Consider the following 18,319-nt stretch of genomic DNA (forward strand, 5'->3'; position numbering starts at 1 on the left):
TGCTATGAACTGCACAATTTTCCAGACTAATGTACATCTTAAAATACTGTGGGGAAAGAAAAAAGCAGCAGGTGCTCTCCTTAGAAACACTTACCTAAATTATAGGTGCCAAGAAGCAAAAGTTTTAATTTTCTCAATTTCAGATACAGAACGTTTTCAGGGCTATTGTGTGTCACTTTAGCCTTTCAAGGACCACGATAATAAACCTATTTTCACTCTCCTCTTCCTCCTCCTCACCCACTGCTTAAAATATCCTAGTTAACAGAATGGGCTTACATTTTATATTAAGTGGATCTTGATAAATAAGGGCCCAATGCTGTGAGGGTGCACAGCACTTTAACTCCCACTGACATTAAATAGAATTAAGAAAGCTCAGCACCTCGCAGGTTAAGATCCTAGAATCTATATATATTATCTACCATCCATTTTTGTTCTGTTATGTAGGAGCCTATAAGCCTTTAAACTAAAATACTGGTATACATTTCTGGTCTTTATCACAGTTTTGTTTTCCTGCTATAAAATAATTTCAATTTTGAGTTCTATTTATTATCAAATCAGTTCAGGACCTTAAGGGATGATGCCTTGATTTGTTAGTTGAAATATATGATGTGACTGAGGAAAAGTAACTCTTACAAGCAACTTTCTAATTTTGTAACTAAGCCTGGTCTATACCTAAAAATTAGATTGACCTAGCTACATTGCTCAGGGCTGTGAAAAATTTTGCGCTCTGTATGACATAATTAAGTCAGCCAAAACTCCATTGTAGACACACTAGGTTGATGAAAGAATTCTTCCATCAACCTAGCTACTGCCTCTGAGAGAGGTGGATTACCTACCCCTTCTGTTGATGTAGGAAGTGTCAGCTGCAAAGCCATAGCTGTGCTGCTGTGGCCACTGTAGTGTACACATACCCTAAAGGTCACAAAGGTTCTGCTAAGCCTATTGAAGGTTCATTTATGCGGTCTATTTTTTCCAGATGTTGAAGGAAAATTGAAACTATTATATGCTTAGCGCAGCGATTCTCAAACTGTGGGTCGGGACCCCAAAGTGCGTCGCGACCCTGTTCTAATGGGTTGCCAGGGTGCGCATTAGACTTGCTGGGACCTGGGGCTGAAGCAAATGCCCGAGCCCAACAGCCAAGGGCTGAAGCTGAAGCCCAAGAGTTCAGCCCTAGGGAGTGGGGGTCAGGTTACAGGCCCCCTGCCCAGGGCTGAAGCCCTTGGGCTTGGGCAGGCTCAGGCTTTGGTCCCTCCCCCAGGGTTGTGTAGTAATTTTTGTTGTCAGAAGGAGGTTGTAGAGCAATGAGGTTTGAGAACCCCTGGCTTAGTTCTATGTAACTTCTGTCTAGACGTTCCAAATAACCAAAGACATGGATCACTTAGAAAACTATTCTCATTCTGTGAACATAACTTAAAATTTCATTTTAAATTAAATTAAGTCTGGATTTTTTAAAAGGTGTACACAGGCCCTTAAGTACGATTCACTCTCTAACCAGTTACGTTTACAGAACATAAGACCCCCTGAAGGGCTTCTAGCATAACAAGGGTGTTCATTGCAAGATGCTTCCAAGATTGCACTTTGAATTGCAAACCATGAGCCTGAGATATTTAAAGTACCCTGAAGATGGTCAGTGGGCATATGCTTTGTATAGCTGTCTGAAACATTATGCAAAACTTACAGATAGGTGCTTTTTTATTATAGAGGCCCTCCTAGACTTAGCTCTAGTCAGACTGCAACCAATATTACAATATATTGCCTTACATATGGATAAGATTCTGCTTTACTAGAGCACTGCATCCAGAACTGCCCCAGTGTACATCTGTTCTGAGCAGCAGTCACAGTCTGGGAAAATTACGCGATCCATGATCTCAGATCTAACCATCCCAAATCAGTGTGCAAAGCCATGTTTAATTAGTTTTAGATTTCAAACAATATTTGTTGGGTAGGTATTAAATCTTTTTGGTGTGCATTGCTGTCATGACCTGACTGATATTAGCAAGGATTTTGACTAGAGCTGTGATAGTTAGGTTTTCATTCATAAAGCGCAAATACTGCAATATTTACTCATCTTAGTGGGCAATTTTGTCAGAGCTGTAGATTCCTGCTTACCTGTTAATTATGAATTGCTGTATATGAAACACTTTGCTAAGTATTTTGATGCCAATTTTTGTCTATAAGCAGAACTAGCCTTGCACTTTTGGGGCCAGACCCTCTGTGTAGTTCCACTGAAGTTGCACATTCAACATAGTTGTGAAAGATGGCTAATTTTCTAACAAAAACAAGATCTGATCTTGTCTTGCATTCAAATAAGGGATTGTTAACACAAGCAAAGCATTGTTGACAGGCTGGTAATTGTGGGTGGGATAATGAGTATTGGGTTTTGTGTTGCTTCAAGATGGGAATAGCATTACATCATCCTCTGGGAGAGGGCAGATTCTACTATGTGAATCATCTTAAAGCAGGTAAATTTAAACCATCAGCAAGATCCTCACCTGGCATAAACCAGCATAACTCCCTTTGGCTTTATCTTAATAAAACTAATGTTGTCTTATTTTGATCCTTGAGAAGCATTTAACTTTAATGTGTTGGGAAACAGATACAATGTTTTCTCACAGAGAATGATGGAAGTGCTTGTTCCATCTTGAGCAGAACAACATTTGCTCTCTCAGCCTAGAATTACCAGCTTTTCAGCATCGCATTGCTAGCATGGATAATCCCTTGTTGGAATGCAGCAGCAGATCAGATCATCTTGGCAGATTCTCTCTCCAACATTTTTCATAGCTATCTTGAATATATTTTAACTAATAAGTACTCTCCTGTTGAGCATATGTATCCCCTATAATTGAATGGGTCCATGTGTATACACACTGATGGGATAACAAATCCGATATTGTAAATATCAGATTGTGCAATGGATGTTTCCTATTCTTTTCCCCCCAAATAATACCTAAATATTCTAAATTCTCACTATAGCCATAGTAAAGCAGCAGCTGTGTTTAACCAGTGACAGTTCAGCCATCTTGTACTGATGGCAAAGACACTTAGTTATTCACTGCTTTTGACTGTTTTGCAGATAAACATGCTGAGCTGTGTTCAGTGTTTGCCTTTGAAGGAAATATGTATGCTCGGCATTAGCTGCATTTAGAAAACATGATTTCAAATTGGGGGAAACAATTGCTTTCAATGTTATTGCCTAAAATAGTTTTCTCTTAATATCTTGGCCTGACTACAGCATTTTTCTTTTGAATTGTAACTAGTTTTCTCCCATCCTTTTCTAATGTCCCTGTTCTGAATTGCATAGAGCCACTTAGCATACATTTAAAAAGCTTAAGAGAGTTACGGTAAAAATCTGACTTTCCAACAAAATGCTTTTCTGTGCACTACTTGTAGTTGAATAACTAGTTCAGTACAATCCACCATAACTTGCCCAAACCGTGTATTAACCTTAAAGCACATGTTCTCCTCCTGTTTGCACTTCACCCTCTATGCAACTTAGTGTTACCTGCCTAGTTACCAGTTTGATCCTTTGCTCTTCTCTCGTGCTTTAAGCATTTATTTGAGAGACAAGGTGGGTGAGGTAATATCTTTTATTGGACAAACTTCTGTTGGTGAGAGAGACAAGCTTTCGAGCCACAAAGAGCTCTTCTTGAAAAGATAAAGGATATTACCTCACCCACCTTGTTCCTTTAATATCCTGGGACTGACACCACAACAACTACAGAGCATTCATCTGTCATCTAGTTCTTTTTTCACTTCTCTGTGCAACAGCACAAGCCATGTTACACTACTAAATGCAGGAAATAAAAACGTCTAAATATCCTGGGGCTCCAGACACCAAGTTGTTGGCTCTCTGAAAGCTTTTTGCCCTCCATGCATGTGCGACATTCTCCCCCCCCCCGCACTTCCACAAATACTGAAGGAGATATTTCAGAGTTGTAGGAACAGCAATAGCTGCCTCCTCAGCACAGGACAGATCATGCAGCCAGAAAGCCCATGAAATAGGGAATTGTTTGCCAATCTTCACAGCAGTTCCTTAACGTATCAAGCATGGAAACAGAGGAATGGCTAAACTTCCAAGAATAATATCCTTGTTTGGCAGAAATTAAATGGGTATGTTGCAGAAGGATGATCTTCCATATGAATTATACAAAACTCTACCAACGTGTAACATGCTTAGTCCAAACAGAGCTAAAGCTTTTTTTTCCTTTGGGGTGACAACTACAGCACTGAACAGATCTGCAGTAGTCATTTGCATTAAGGGGTATGTACCTTGAACTGTGCAAATTGCCATTTGTTACTGAAGTTGATTTCTATAATGTGTACAGTTAATGGTGTGATGCACTGGGGAACCTTGCAAAATGAAAAGCACGAAGCATGTAATCTGTTAACAGCCCAGCCTCAATGCCCAGCAACCTGACAAATGGGATGGTCAAATCAACTTAACAGTCATTAAAATGCTTATTCCTCCCTCATTCAATACGTTTTATTTAGACACTTATTTCATGGATTAAAATATAAGTAATTCAATTCAAGATGAGCAAACACATACTGATCAAATGGTTAAGCACCCAAAAATTTAGTGCTAAGAGGCCAGGTTGGGAGTGGATAGTTTCTGATTTCCTGAGTCCTCTGCCACATTTGACCAAATAATATCAAACCTATTTGTGTGGTTACTTCAGCTGTATAATAGAGATAATGCTCAACGTAACTCCCAAAGGGGTGGTGAGGGTTAATCTCCATAACATATATAGCCAAACTTGAACATACATAGCCAAACACTTTGCAGCTGTTGATTTCAATGGAGTTATGCCAGCAGAAAAATCTGGCCCATGAAATGTAGTGTGAGTGCTTACTACTTTTAAAACAAGTGAAATGTTTGTAATAATGCTGTACCCAGTGCAAATAGCTTTCCATATACTGTACAAGTGTTCTCTTCTTAAGCTTGTTCAACAAAGTCATTATTCAGAAAAACTGATAATATCCCACTTATATACCTTTAATACAGCTACATGGAATGAGTATCCTGTGATCAGTTTTACATTTGTATTTAAAATACCCATGATAAACAGACCATTTGAAAACAGTTCAGTGCTTCCCCATATCAACTTCAGTTAGCTGCTAGGCAGGGTTAGTGGCTCTAGTGCTGAACTGGATAAGAACCTTCTGAGGAGAAAGATATCCCTTAATGTAATCAAGATGGATTTGGTGGCTGGTGTGCTTCCCTAATAAACCTGAGAAATCGGGCACAGACATCAAAGCTACTTTATAACTTTAACTGCCTGGTTGTCCACAAAATTCTTGGAATAGTCATGGATGCTGATGCTGTTGTAGTGGAGGTTGTTGATGCAGATGATGGTGAGCCTGTAATGGAGCTCTCGTAATCTGTAGGAAAAAGTATGAGTGATAGCAGGTTTGACACAGAAAAAACCTCCACTTGCTGTGAGAACATAGGTGTGACTCATGGATTAGGCTGACTTTGAAAACTCAGTTCAAGGAGGCTGAGCAATGTTTATCAGGCCTTTAAGTTTGACTGCATACAGAACTTGTCATACTTGCCTATCTGGATTTGTATCTCTCTCTTGGGTTTGTGAGCTAGTATATCCTGTTCATGCAAAACAATTATTGGGTTTCAGAGTAGCAGCCGTGTTAGTCTGTATTCGCAATTATTGGGTTGGATCACAAAGCATAGAACTTTGACCTGGGGAAACATTTTTATACTGACCACTGTGAAAATGACTTGAAAAGGATATCTAATCCCTTTGCATTGGAATAGGATGAAAGGATTAAGTTTACCAGGGATTCCTTGTTGATCTTCTGGAACAGAGTTTATAGCAAGTTTCCCAATATCCTCTATGTTTTTTCAGGCGTCGGACAAATATAGGGAGTCAACATGGAAAAAAAAATTGAGGAGGAGGAAGAGACAATTGAGTCTTGTGTTCTGGGGAAAGGAAACCTTTGAAATATCAGGTGGAATTTAGTACATTTTAGCAGATTCTAAATGGTTCAGCAGATCACTCTTAATATCTATGTTCCAATCTGTGGAAAATCTAGCTCAACACAGGTTTTTAAAAACTGCCTTTTTTGAAGCTGAGTAAACTCAAACAAAAAACTCCCCACCCCACTCCCGAAAAATCTCCTGCTGGGAGAACACATGGCAGCATGTTGATGCTGCTCTGAAGTAAGACCATATCTCACAGCAGGAGTTAAACTCCGCAAACTTTGTGGTCTGTCTCAGAGACTGTCATGTTCTAACTCCATTAATACCAGGAATTAGATTAATGTTCTAGTTCAAGCTTTCTTTTTCAGATGCAGAATGAAATGAACGCCTCAGTCCAGTTGCTTAGGTTAATAATAGCTGATGTCTTTACTTCCTGACTGTTAATCTTAAACCAATCTGAAATCCTAATGGCCTGCCTTAGTACAGCTTTCAGTGGTAAACAATTCAAATATAAAATCATAACATGTAATTTGGAACAGTTTAACATGACTGAAATTTTTACCCCATGAGAGAGAGCTTTGATTGCAGTGCCTCTTATCGTAGGTTCTGGCTAACCTGATGCCCTGAGGAAGATGTTGGAAAAACAAACAAACTTTTTGTGCAGTTACAAAAAGACCTGGTAGCATTCTTTCATAACTCCTATTATTGCATTAATGAGAACTTTTCTTATATCAAAAGAAGAAGGAAACTTTGTAATTCTTGGAATAAACATCCATATTCTACATTCCTTCAACAAAGATGCACAAAAGTAAATGACATATTCATCCCAATATATTGTGAACAGTTGATAAGTCTATGGTAAAATGTTATGTAGTTGTTAAATTTAGCTGAACTGTGGCTTGTACCCTGAATTTTGATTCCTAAGTGAGGACCAGTCACTGACTGGAACTGAAATATAAGATAAGTGTATAACTTTGACTAGAGGAGAGATGGGTCATTTGATTAATTTAATACATGCAAGATTAATATTTCATCCCCATGTTTGTTTTAATCCATGTTTTGTGAAAGGAAAAAGGTATAACTATCACTTAACTAGTTCAGGCTTCAGGACTAGTTCAGGAATTATGCTCCATGTTTGTTCATTTCTTAACCAGAATGTCACACCAATTTCACTTTATTTTGTGCCCCTTTTGGCTGATTATGCAGGTGATAGGTTGCCAAACTAATCTAACGTGAACTGACATGGCCTAACACTGGTTCTAGCATAAGCAGAAATTGGTATAAAAGTGGGTGCAAATGAAGACACATAAGTTGTCACAAATGTCATCTGCACATACTTCTACTTGCTTATTTTACATGGTCTTTTTGAAGCTTAATTAATGTAAGTTCACTGTGATACTGTTAGATGGAAGGTGTTATGTACTACAAATGAAAAAATATTGTTATGTTGAAATGGCTAGTTTGTGTTTTGCTAAGGGGTTGAATGCAGCTTTCAAGAAGTGCTGGAACGCAAGTACTCGACGGGCTGCAAGGTGCCATTCTGGCTTAAAAAAAACCAATGTTGCCGGAACAGCATCTCAGAGTGTTCCAGCAGGATTTGAGCACTGGTTTTACAGCCCTCCACTGCATGGACTCAGCACTCAGGTGTCAGACCATGTATTACTAACAGCTAATGATGATTCTCCTGTAACTCAAGTGGTAGGAATATATGCTTTTGGTGCAAGATCTGGGTTCTATCCCAGCTGTTGCTGTAAAGTTATAAATGACCTTTGTGGGAAGCATAGTAAAAAACATGAAATGTTAATGTCAGCAGGTTGTGACAATATAGTCAATAGGGCATTTACTGTCCATTATGTGGCTATGCTGAGGACCTGACGTGAATGTTTACGTCATTTGTTCAAAGTTGCTTTCCAGTCAATGTTACAACACAGCCCAGTGAACTCTCCTATATGTCCCTTTCATCCATTATAAATCCCAAACTTTCTTTAAGTCATTTTAACAATAGTGGGCAGTAGAAATAGCTGAAAGCTTTTATTTATATAAAGCTGTGTCAGGTGACAACTGATTCATTGCTAGGGACAAAATGAAAAACAGCCACTTTCGCTTGCTGTGTTTTTTGACTGCCTGATTCTGATCAATTCTGCTTTTCTGGAATGAACACTGTACAGTTTGTTGGGGTGAGATCTTAATCACTTAATCCTACTCTTTTTGGAGAAAGTTTCCAAAGGAGTTCATCTTCCTCTTTTCCAATTTTTCAGTGGGCAAAGTTCTTGGAAAAAGCAAAACCAGTCATTACCAGAATGTTCAGGCACTACTTACTCCTCCAGTGAAGAATGACCCCCTGCCAAATGCTGAATTTCTACCCCGATGTTTCAGTGCTAGAGCTATTCAAAATAGGGGTGCACAGTTGTTAATAATAAATGCCATTTTCACGCACCATCTACTGAAAAATGGCTTCATTGCTTTTGTTCAGCTTTTTTAAAAGAATTCACCTTCAGGCAGAAACCAAGCCTGGAGGATGCCATTTTGTTTCTGTATGTGGCCCATGAAGGTGCAGCCAAACTATGCATGGAGCCAATATCACTAAAAAGTTTGGACCACCCAATGCTAAGTAAAAGAGCAATACTGTTAGAAAGTGTGCAAAGTGTCTGTGTGTGTTAGATGCTTTATACTTACCACATGCCTCCTGAGAGAGTTAAACACTAACCCAGCAGGATCATGCCTTGCAGTGGAGTTCTGTGAGAGGGTGTGTTTAAGCTATGGGGAGTCTGAAGAGCCAGCACTGAAACGAGTGTTAGGCAGTTGGATAATGGGTTCCAGCTCTCAGAGGGTGCTAGTTTGAAGGTCTGTATCTTGAGACAGTGCCCAGGTATCCCAAGCCTGTAGCAGTGGCTGGGATATGTTCAGGCTCTGGAGGAGGATATCACCCAGGGACCCAACAGCTGAGTCCATTCACAGCAGCCAGGTGGGCAGGTACAATTAAGGAACAATCAGTTGCATACATACAAAATGGAAAATGCCTAGGAAGGAGTACTGTGGAAAGGGATCTGGGGGTCATAATGGATCACAAGCTAAATATAAGTCAACAGTGTAATACTGTTGCAAAAACAGCAAACACCATTCTGGGATGTATTAGCTGGAGTGTTGTAAGCAAGACACAACTGGAATATTTTGTCCAGTTCTGGGCGCCACGTTTCAGGAAAGATGTGGACGAATTAGAAAGAGTCCAGAGAAGAGCAACAAAAATGATTAAAGGGCTAGAAAACGCTTTGACCTATAAGGGAAGATTGAAAAAATTGGGTTTGTTTAGCCTGGAGAAGAGAAGACAGAGGGGGGACATGATAACAGTTTTCAAGTACAAGGTGGAAGGAGAAAAATTGTTCTAATTAACCTCTGAGGATAGGACAAGAAGCATTGGGCTTAATTTGTGGCAAGGGTGGTTTTGGTTGGACATTAGGAAAAACTTCCTAACTGTCAGGATGGTGAAGCACCAGAATAAATTGCCTAGGGAGGTTGTGGAATCTCCATAATTGGAGATTTTTAAGAGCCGGTTAAACAAACACCTGTCAGGGATGGTCTAGTGCAGGTTGAGTGCAGGGGACTGAACTAGAAGACCTCTTGAGGTCCCTTCCAGTTCTACAATTCTATGATAATCAAATGTATTCCCTTGGCTGCCCAAACTGACAGCCCCAGGAGTGACTTGTCCTTGAGTACAGTGGACTATGTTGGTGCAGGACAGAGTGTTTATCATCTTCCTGAACCAAAGAAGCTGAAGTTATTCCATTGTATCTTTCATAGCTGCTAACATACTATGTCCCAGAAATGATATCCCAATTTTATGGTCTAATGACATGAGCACATTTTTCAACAAGGGATACTCAGCTTACAAGAGGTTCGCCAGCGAGATTCACTATTTGCCGTATCAAAGTTAACCTACTGAAATTAGTATGTGAAAAGCTACAAAATATGAATAATGAACTCCCATTAGGGCTCATGTGATTTCCTCAAGAATTAATTATGTGACTCACTAATGAAGAGAAAACAATAGGGTTGAAACTCCATTAAATGATTATGGGTCTTCAGACACTTTTCCAAAGCCAATTTAAGAGTAATGCTAAACTGATCATCATTTAAAGGTGGTGGGGATGGGTGTGTTCAATCAAAGCCCTGGTCTACACTAGGACTTTAGGTCGAATTTAGCAGCATTAAATCGATGTAAACCTGCACCCGTCCACACGATGAAGCCCTTTATTTCGACTTAAAGGGCTCTTAAAATCGATTTCCTTACTCCACCCCTGACAAGTGGATTAGCGCTTAAATTGGCCTTGCCGGGTCGAATTTGGGGTACTGTGGACACAATTCGACGGTATTGGCCTCCGGGAGCTATCCCAGAGTGCTCCATTTTGACCGCTCTGGACAGCACTCTCAACTCAGATGCACTGGCCAGGTAGACAGGAAAAGAACCGCGAACTTTTGAATCTCATTTCCTGTTTGGCCAGCGTGGCAAGCTGCAGGTGACCATGCAGAGCACATCAGCAGAGGTGACCATGATGGAGTCTCAGAATCGCAAAAGAGCTCCAGCATGGACCGAACGGGAGGTACGGGATCTGATCGCTGTATGGGGAGAGGAATCCGTGCTATCAGAACTCTGTTCCAGTTTTCGAAATGCCAAAACCTTTGTCAAGATCTCCCAGGGCATGAAGGACAGAGGCCATAACAGGGACCCGAAGCAGTGCCGCGTGAAACTGAAGGAGCTGAGGCAAGCCTACCAGAAAACCAGAGAGGCGAACGGCCGCTCCGGGTCAGAGCCCCAAACATGCCGCTTCTATGATGAGCTGCATGCCATTTTAGGGGGTTCAGCCACCACTACCCCAGCCGTGTTGTTTGACTCCTTCAATGGAGATGGAGGCAACACGGAAGCAGGTTTTGGGGACGAAGAAGATGATGATGATGACGAGGTTGTAGATAGCTCACAGCAAGCAAGCGGAGAAACCGGTTTTCCCGACAGCCAGGAAATGTTTCTCACCCTGGACCTGGAGCCAGTACCCCCTGAACCCACCCAAAGCTGCCTCCTGGACCCAGCAGGCGGAGAAGGGACCTCCGGTGAGTGTACCTTTTAAAATACTATACATGGTTTAAAAGCAAGCATGTGAAAGGATTACTTTGCCCTGGCATTCGCGGCTCTCCTGCATATACTCCCAAAGCCTTTGCAAAAGGTTTCTGGGAGGGCAGCCTTATTGCGTCCTCCATGGTAGGACAATTTACCACTCCAGGCCAGTAACACGTACTCGGGAATCATTGTACAACAAAGCATTGCAGTGTATGTTTGCTGGCGTTCAAACAACATCAGTTCTTTATCTCTCTGTGTTATCCTCAGGAGAGTGAGATATAATCCATGGTCACCTGGTTGAAATAGGGTGCTTTTCTTCAGGGGACACTCAGAGGAGCCCATTGCTGCTGGGCTGTTTGCCTGCGGCTGAACAGAAATGTTCCCCGCTATTAGCCACAGGGAGGGGGGAGGGTTGAGGGGGTAGCCACGCGGTGGGGGGAGGCAAAATGCGACCTTGTAACGACAGCACATGTGCTATGTATGTAATGTTAACAGCAAGGTTTACCCTGAAAGAGTGTAGCCAGTGTTTTATAAAATGTGTCTTTTTAAATACCGCTGTCCCTTTTCTTTTCTCCACCAGCTGCATGTGTTTCAATGATCACAGGATCTTCTCCCTCCCAGAGGCTAGTGAAGATTAGAAAGAAAAAAAAACGCACTCGAGATGAAATGTTCTCCGAGCTCATGCTGTCCTCCCACACTGACAGAGCACAGACGAATGCGTGGAGGCAAATAATGTCAGACTGCAGGAAAGCACAAAATGACCAGGAGGAGAGGTGGCGGGCTGAAGAGAGTAAGTGGCGGGCTGAAGAGAGGGCTGAAGCTCGAATGTGGCGGCAGCGTGATGAGAGGAGGCAGGATTCAATGCTGAGGCTGCTGGAGGACCAAACCAGTGTGCTCCAGTGTATGGTTGAGCTGCAGCAAAGGCAGCTGGAGCACAGACTGCCACTACAGCCCCTGTGTAACCAACCGCCCTCCTCCCCAAGTTCCATAGCCTCCACACCCAGACGCCCAAGAACGCGGTGGGGTGGCCACCGGCCAACCAGTCACTCCACCACAGAGGATTGCCCAAAAAAAGGAAGGCTGTCATTCAATAAATTTTAAAGTTGTAAACTTTTAAAGTGCTGTGTGGCATTTTCCTTCCCTCCTCCACACCCCTCCTGGGCTACCTTGGTAGTCATCCCCCTATTTGTGTGATGAATGAATAAAGAATGCATGAATGTGAAGCAACAATGACTTTATTGCCTCTGCAAGAGGTGATCAAAGGGAGGAGGGGAGGGTGGTTAGCTTACAAGGAAGTAGAGTGAACCAAGGGGCGGGGGGTTTCATCAAGGAGAAACAAACAGAACTTTCACACCGTAGCCTGGCCAGTCATGAAACTGGTTTTCAAAGCCTCTCTGATGCGTACCGCACCCTCCTGTGCTCTTCTAACCGCCTTGGTGTCTGGCTGCGCGTAACCAGCAGCCAGGCGATTTGCCTCAACCTCCCACCCCGCCATAAACGTCTCCCCCTTACTCTCACAGATATTGTGGAGCACACAGCAAGCAGTAATAACAGTGGGAATATTGGTTTCGCTGAGGTCTAAGCGAGTCAGTAAACTGCGCCAGCGCGCCTTTAAACGTCCAAATGCACATTCTACCACCATTCTGCACTTGCTCAGCCTGTAGTTGAACAGCTCCTGACCGCTGTCCAGGCTGCCTGTGTACGGCTTCATGAGCCATGGCATTAAGGGGTAGGCTGGGTCCCCAAGGATACATATAGGCATTTCAACATCACCAACAGTTATTTTCTGGTCTGGGAATAAAGTCCCTTCTTGAAGCTTTTGAAACAGACCAGAGTTCCTGAAGATGCGAGCGTCATGTACCTTTCCCGGCCATCCCACGTTGATGTTGGTGAAACGTCCCTTGTGATCCACCAGAGCTTGCAGCACTATTGAAAAGTACCCCTTGCGGTTTATGTACTCGCCGGCTTGGTGCTCCGGTGCCAAGATAGGGATATGGGTTCCGTCTATGGCCCCACCACAGTTAGGGAATCCCATTGCAGCAAAGCCATCCACTATGACCTGCACATTTCCCAGGGTCACTACCCTTGATATCAGCAGATCTTTGATTGCGTGGGCTACTTGCATCACAGCAGCCCCCACAGTAGATTTGCCCACTCCAAATTGATTCCCAACTGACCGGTAGCTGTCTGGCGTTGCAAGCTTCCACAGGGCTATCGCCACTCGCTTCTCAACTGTGAGGGCTGCTCTCATCTTGGTATTCATGCGCTTCAGGGCAGGGGAAAGCAAGTCACAAAGTTCCATGAAAGTGCCCTTACGCATGCGAAAGTTTCGCAGCCACTGGGAATCGTCCCAGACCTGCAACACTATGCGGTCCCACCAGTCTGTACTTGTTTCCCGAGCCCAGAATCGGCATTCCACAGCATGAACCTGCCCCATTAGCACCATTATGCATGCATTGGCAGGGCCCATGCTTTCAGAGAAATCTGTGTCCATGTCCTGATCACTCACGTGACCGCGCTGACGTCGCCTCCTCGCCCGGTAGCGCTTTGCCAGGTTCTGGTGCTGCATATACTGCTGGATAATGCGTGTGGTGTTTAATGTGCTCCTAATTGCCAAAGTGAGCTGAGTGGACTCCATGCTTGCCTTGGTATGGCGTCCGCACAGAAAAAAGGCGCGGAACGATTGTCTGCCGTTGCTCTGACGGAGGGAGGGGCGACTGACGACACGGCTTACAGGGTTGGCTTCAGGAGGCTAAAATCCACAAAGGGGGTGGCTTTACATCAAGGAGTAGTTCAGGCAGGACTTCACGGAGGGTTCCAATAAGAAATGGTGCACCTAAGTTATTGTTCTTATTGGAACAAGGAGGTTAGCCTGGCCTCTGATTGATACATGGCTAGATCTACCTCGCAGCACCTTCTCTGTGCGTGACTGCAGTGTGACCTAGAGGAATGAGTCCCCTAGACAGGGGAGGAGGCAAATGAGTACAAAACAAATCTGGTCTATTTCTTGTTTTGATCCACTCCATCTATCTTTTACATCTTTGGCTGGCAGCAGACGGTGCAGAAGGACTGCAAGCCATCCACATCTCATGGCTGCTCGGCAGAAGATGGTACAGTACGACTGCTAGCCATCCTCATCTCTTGCCTGCCTGGCAGAAGATGGCACAGTACGATTGCTAGCCATCGTCATCTCTTGCCTGCCCGGCAGAAGATGGTACAATAAGACTGCTAGCAATCCGTATTGCCTGCCTGCTCACCATTAGACAGTTCAATACGACTGACTGCCGGACTAAAGAGAATGACCTGGTCAAGTCACTAAAAATTTAGTCCCTGCGCCCATGTCTGCCCAGGCGCTCCTGATTGACCTCACACAGGCGACCAGGAGTACCTCGGACATGACGAGGACGGCTACCAGTCGTATTGTACCGTCTGCTGCCACAAGGCAATGGGTTGCTGCTACTGTGTAGCAATGCCGTGCCGCGTCTGCCAGCACCCAGGAGACATACGGTGACGGTTACCTGAGCGGGCTCCATGCTTGCGGTGGTATGGCGTCCGCACAGGTAACTCAGGAAAAAAGGCGCGAAACAATTGTCTGCCCTTGCTTTCACGGAGGGAGGGAGGGAAGGGGGGGACTGACGATATGTACCCAGAACCACCCGCGACAATGTTTCAGCCCCATCAGGCATTGGGATCTCAACCCAGAATTCCAATGGGCAGCGGAGACTGCGGGAACTGTGGGATAGCTACCCACAGTGCAATGCTCCGGAAGTCGACTCTAGCCTCGGTACTGTGGAAGCACTCCGCCGAGTTAATGCACTTAATGCACTTCTGTGGGGACACACACACTCGAATATATAAAACCGATTTCTAAAAAACCGACTTCTATAAATTCGACCTTATTCCGTAGTGTAGACATACCCAAAGAGTAGGAAGAAGAAAGCTTCAACAGCGCTTTTGGGAGTGTAACACATTCAATCAGAACATCTCATCTCAGCGGAACCTACAACTTGTTAGCAGTACAGCTTTAACTGTGGTAGTAATAACAGAAGCTGTAGAGTAGATAGCACTCAGCCTATTGTAACCCTGACCAGACTAAATGGTCACAAAAATACATAAGCACTGTTTGCACTGATAGGAAAATTAGGACCTGTAACCTAATATAGACAAGGCTGTAAAGTTACTGCTCTGTAGTACCACTTCCTCCCCCCAACACTTTGTAGAACGGCAATCCCAGCAGGCTGCGAAGGTTAGGTATGTGGGATAGTTGTTTCCCTTCTTCCACTATGTCTGGACAGTTTTTGCTGGAGCAATATGCACTTGCTCCTGCTTCATAATGCAGAATTTGGTCCCAGGGAAAGTAGAGTAATTAACAAGTAATATCATTTTCATCTTGAAAATCCAGTATTTTCCAGTTCTGTTCTATATACTCAGTCTAACTCTATGCATTAATTATAATCATGCAAAAGACCACTTCCATTAAACATCTGAACAGGTTTCAGTGGCAGAATGTACTTCTACCCAATGTTCTTTATTTTTTATTCCCTCTTGTGCCTGTCTTATTTGCCTGCCACACTCTGATCATGACACAGGTTGAAATTGACTGGAAGTGCAGGGAAGCTCATTTCCAGTGGGATGACAAAGGCGTCATTTTAAGTACAAGTCTAATACTCTCTTCAGTCTGAAAAACAGCTGTGTGCACTTCCTTGCATTTTCTACAAAGATTGAGACTGAACTGGTGAGAACTCAATCTATATCATGACCTAGAGGAGGCTAGTCCTACTGCCTCCTTGCTTAGATTCCTCTCTTTCTAACATGATTTTATGGCTCCATGGCTTACACCACAGTAAAGTCTCTAGGTATATCAGAGCACAGGGCTTGGTACTAGACTCATGTCTAGACTAATCTAATTAAGGCCAGTTATTTAGAGTGCCATAAGTACCCAGTCTCAACATATATGTACGACCAACTTGTAAAGTTCTTACTTGTGCAAAACTCCCACCGAGGTCAATGAGAGTTTCCCCCTAGGGGCTTCTGCACTGGGCTCTGTAAAAAAAACAAAACAAAAAGTCCGAAAACCCCTTGTTCTTTATCAGCTTTTTGTCTTCAAAACACTTTGCAAGTAGGAATGTGTAAAAATAACATGAAAAATAAAATGCCCTACAATCTGTGGCCAGTAAAGTGGTATAAATCTACAATACGTAGCCAAGAATATACACTGTACCTACAAGTGTAAGCAGCATTTTTGTTCACAAAAATTTGAGAGAGATCTAGGCCAAAACTTCCAATCTTAAGTACCATAGGTTGGACTTCTAAATCCATAGTTTAAAGCACCTAAATAAAGTTGGTCTATTTTTTAGAAGTGCTGAAGAACCACAGATCCCACTAAAGTTAGTGCTTTGAAGCTTTTTTAAAAAAAAACCTAAGACTTTAGGATCCTAACATTAGACATGTTGGTTTGATGACTTTGGCCCTCATGTGACTCTTGCACATGCTTAAGTCCCATTGAGTCCAATGGAATTTAAGTATGAGCTTAAGTGCTTTGCTAAATTGGGGACTTAGTGTCTAGCTGCTACTCGAATATCAAAAACCAAGATGTTCTGAAGTTTGGAAATTTATCAGTCAAACCAAAATACTGAACAAGAGGTTCACTTGGCAGTGCACACTCTGGGGTTGAGCCTGCAGCCTTGGTACATCTGAGCAGTCCTGATGAGTTCAGGAGGACTGCTCAAGTGAATGAGCAACAGGACTAGGCCTTCTAACTAGCCTTAAATATCTACCCAAAAGGTTTGGATATGTTCACTGCACTCTCTCTGCCAAGAGTCACTGCTGGTAAAGCAAATTTCCAAGTCTCTAACTTTGGTAGAAGTTTAAAGTAATTCTGACTACATTACAGGCTCAGTTTAGAATTCTCATCCTTCAGAGTTGGTTGATTCTATGTTCAATCCTGTAGCTACACTTGTTTTTTAATCAGTGTTTAGGTCCATGTCTTCACACACTACTGACAGGACAGTACACTTGGCACAATATACTTAGGCAAAAAAGTACTACCCCATCTCATCTGTATCATATTTCCATTTCATTTCAACAAAGCTAAAATATGTCCCATTATCTTTTAATTTATTGCTATGCACAAACAGGAGCCAACACTCTGTTTAACAGTCTTCAAATAATCAGTAGATTCAAATGTAAGTAGAACGTAGCAGTCAAGAGATGATCTGTCTGATAATTCAGGCAGCTTGCCTAGAGGTAAAATAGGTCACACATGCTTATTGCAAGGCTCAAAGAAATAAATCCTGCAATAAGCGTGTGTGACATAATATTCTATGGAATATAGTGAGAAGCAGAAGCTGATCTGAAGTCCAAGATTTAAAAACTGCTCCCATGTACTGCTTTCCATCAGACAGACATAAGGCTGTGATCTGAACTTAATGTGGTACAAGTGAAAAGAACATTCCTAGCTAGACCTCTACAGAACCAACTGAATTAGGCAAAATGCTCTTCCCAGGGCCCAACAGCAGCATCTGAATTGGGTATTGGAGTGCTCCCTAGGGAGGAGAATGTAGGATTCCCTCCCTCTCCCTAAGCTGCAGTGTGTCAGGGAAGTAGCTCTGCAGCCCAGTGGCTGGCACAGCAGGGAGCCCTTGGAGAGCTGAGCTCTGCCACACCCAGAGGGTGCATAACCCTGTGACATATCCCCATACACACATCCCTTCTGCCACAGTCATGCCTCTGCAAGAGAGAGGCAGGATTCACCTCTGATTGTATATTGCCCTGAAGAGCAGATTTCCCCTTTGCTCCAACCTGTAGTTCAATCAGATGCAGAGGCTCTTGAGTGATTAACTGGTTCAAAGCAAAGACTCCCAAGCTCCGGGGAACAACTGATATTTCAATGGTCTTTGGGTGCTGTTTTAAGCATATAAGCGTCAGGTGGTGCAGCAAGGGGAATGAGTTTCCAGAGAGCATTAACCATAGTAAACAAGGAAAATGAAACTTTGCAGCACAGCAAGGAAGGTTGTGGAGACAAAGTGTAGTGCTGCCTCAGGCACCACTTAATAAAGACAGTACCTATATTGCACTTTCCATGTTCAAAGTACTTCCCAGACCTTAATCCTCCCAACACCTCCCTGCAAGGTATTAACCCCAATTTACAGGTGGAGAAACTCAGACCCAGAGGGGTATAGTGATTTGCTCAAGGCCACACACCGCCTAAGCATAAGAGCCAAATCTCTAACCCAAGCTCGTGATCAACCCAGCAGATCACATATAGATAT

The 18,319-nt window shown here is 43.1% G+C and overlaps 1 protein-coding gene across 2 annotated transcripts in view; it reads left to right on the forward strand.

The window, feature by feature from the left end:
* LITAF (lipopolysaccharide induced TNF factor) overlaps positions 1-18,319 on the forward strand; it is a 139,721-nt gene that overhangs the window by 4,654 nt on the left and 116,748 nt on the right. The window contains exon 1 of one of the 2 annotated variants that reach the window (XM_074964633.1): positions 3,939-4,110. The exons of the other annotated variant lie outside the window; for it this stretch is intronic. The gene's annotated coding sequence lies outside the window, so the exon portion shown is untranslated. Of the gene's footprint in view, positions 1-3,938; positions 4,111-18,319 lie in introns of those variants that run through there. 2 annotated transcript variants of the gene reach the window in all.

This window comes from Natator depressus, chromosome 10 (assembly GCF_965152275.1).
Source record: "Natator depressus isolate rNatDep1 chromosome 10, rNatDep2.hap1, whole genome shotgun sequence".
Taxonomy (NCBI): domain Eukaryota; kingdom Metazoa; phylum Chordata; order Testudines; family Cheloniidae; genus Natator; species Natator depressus.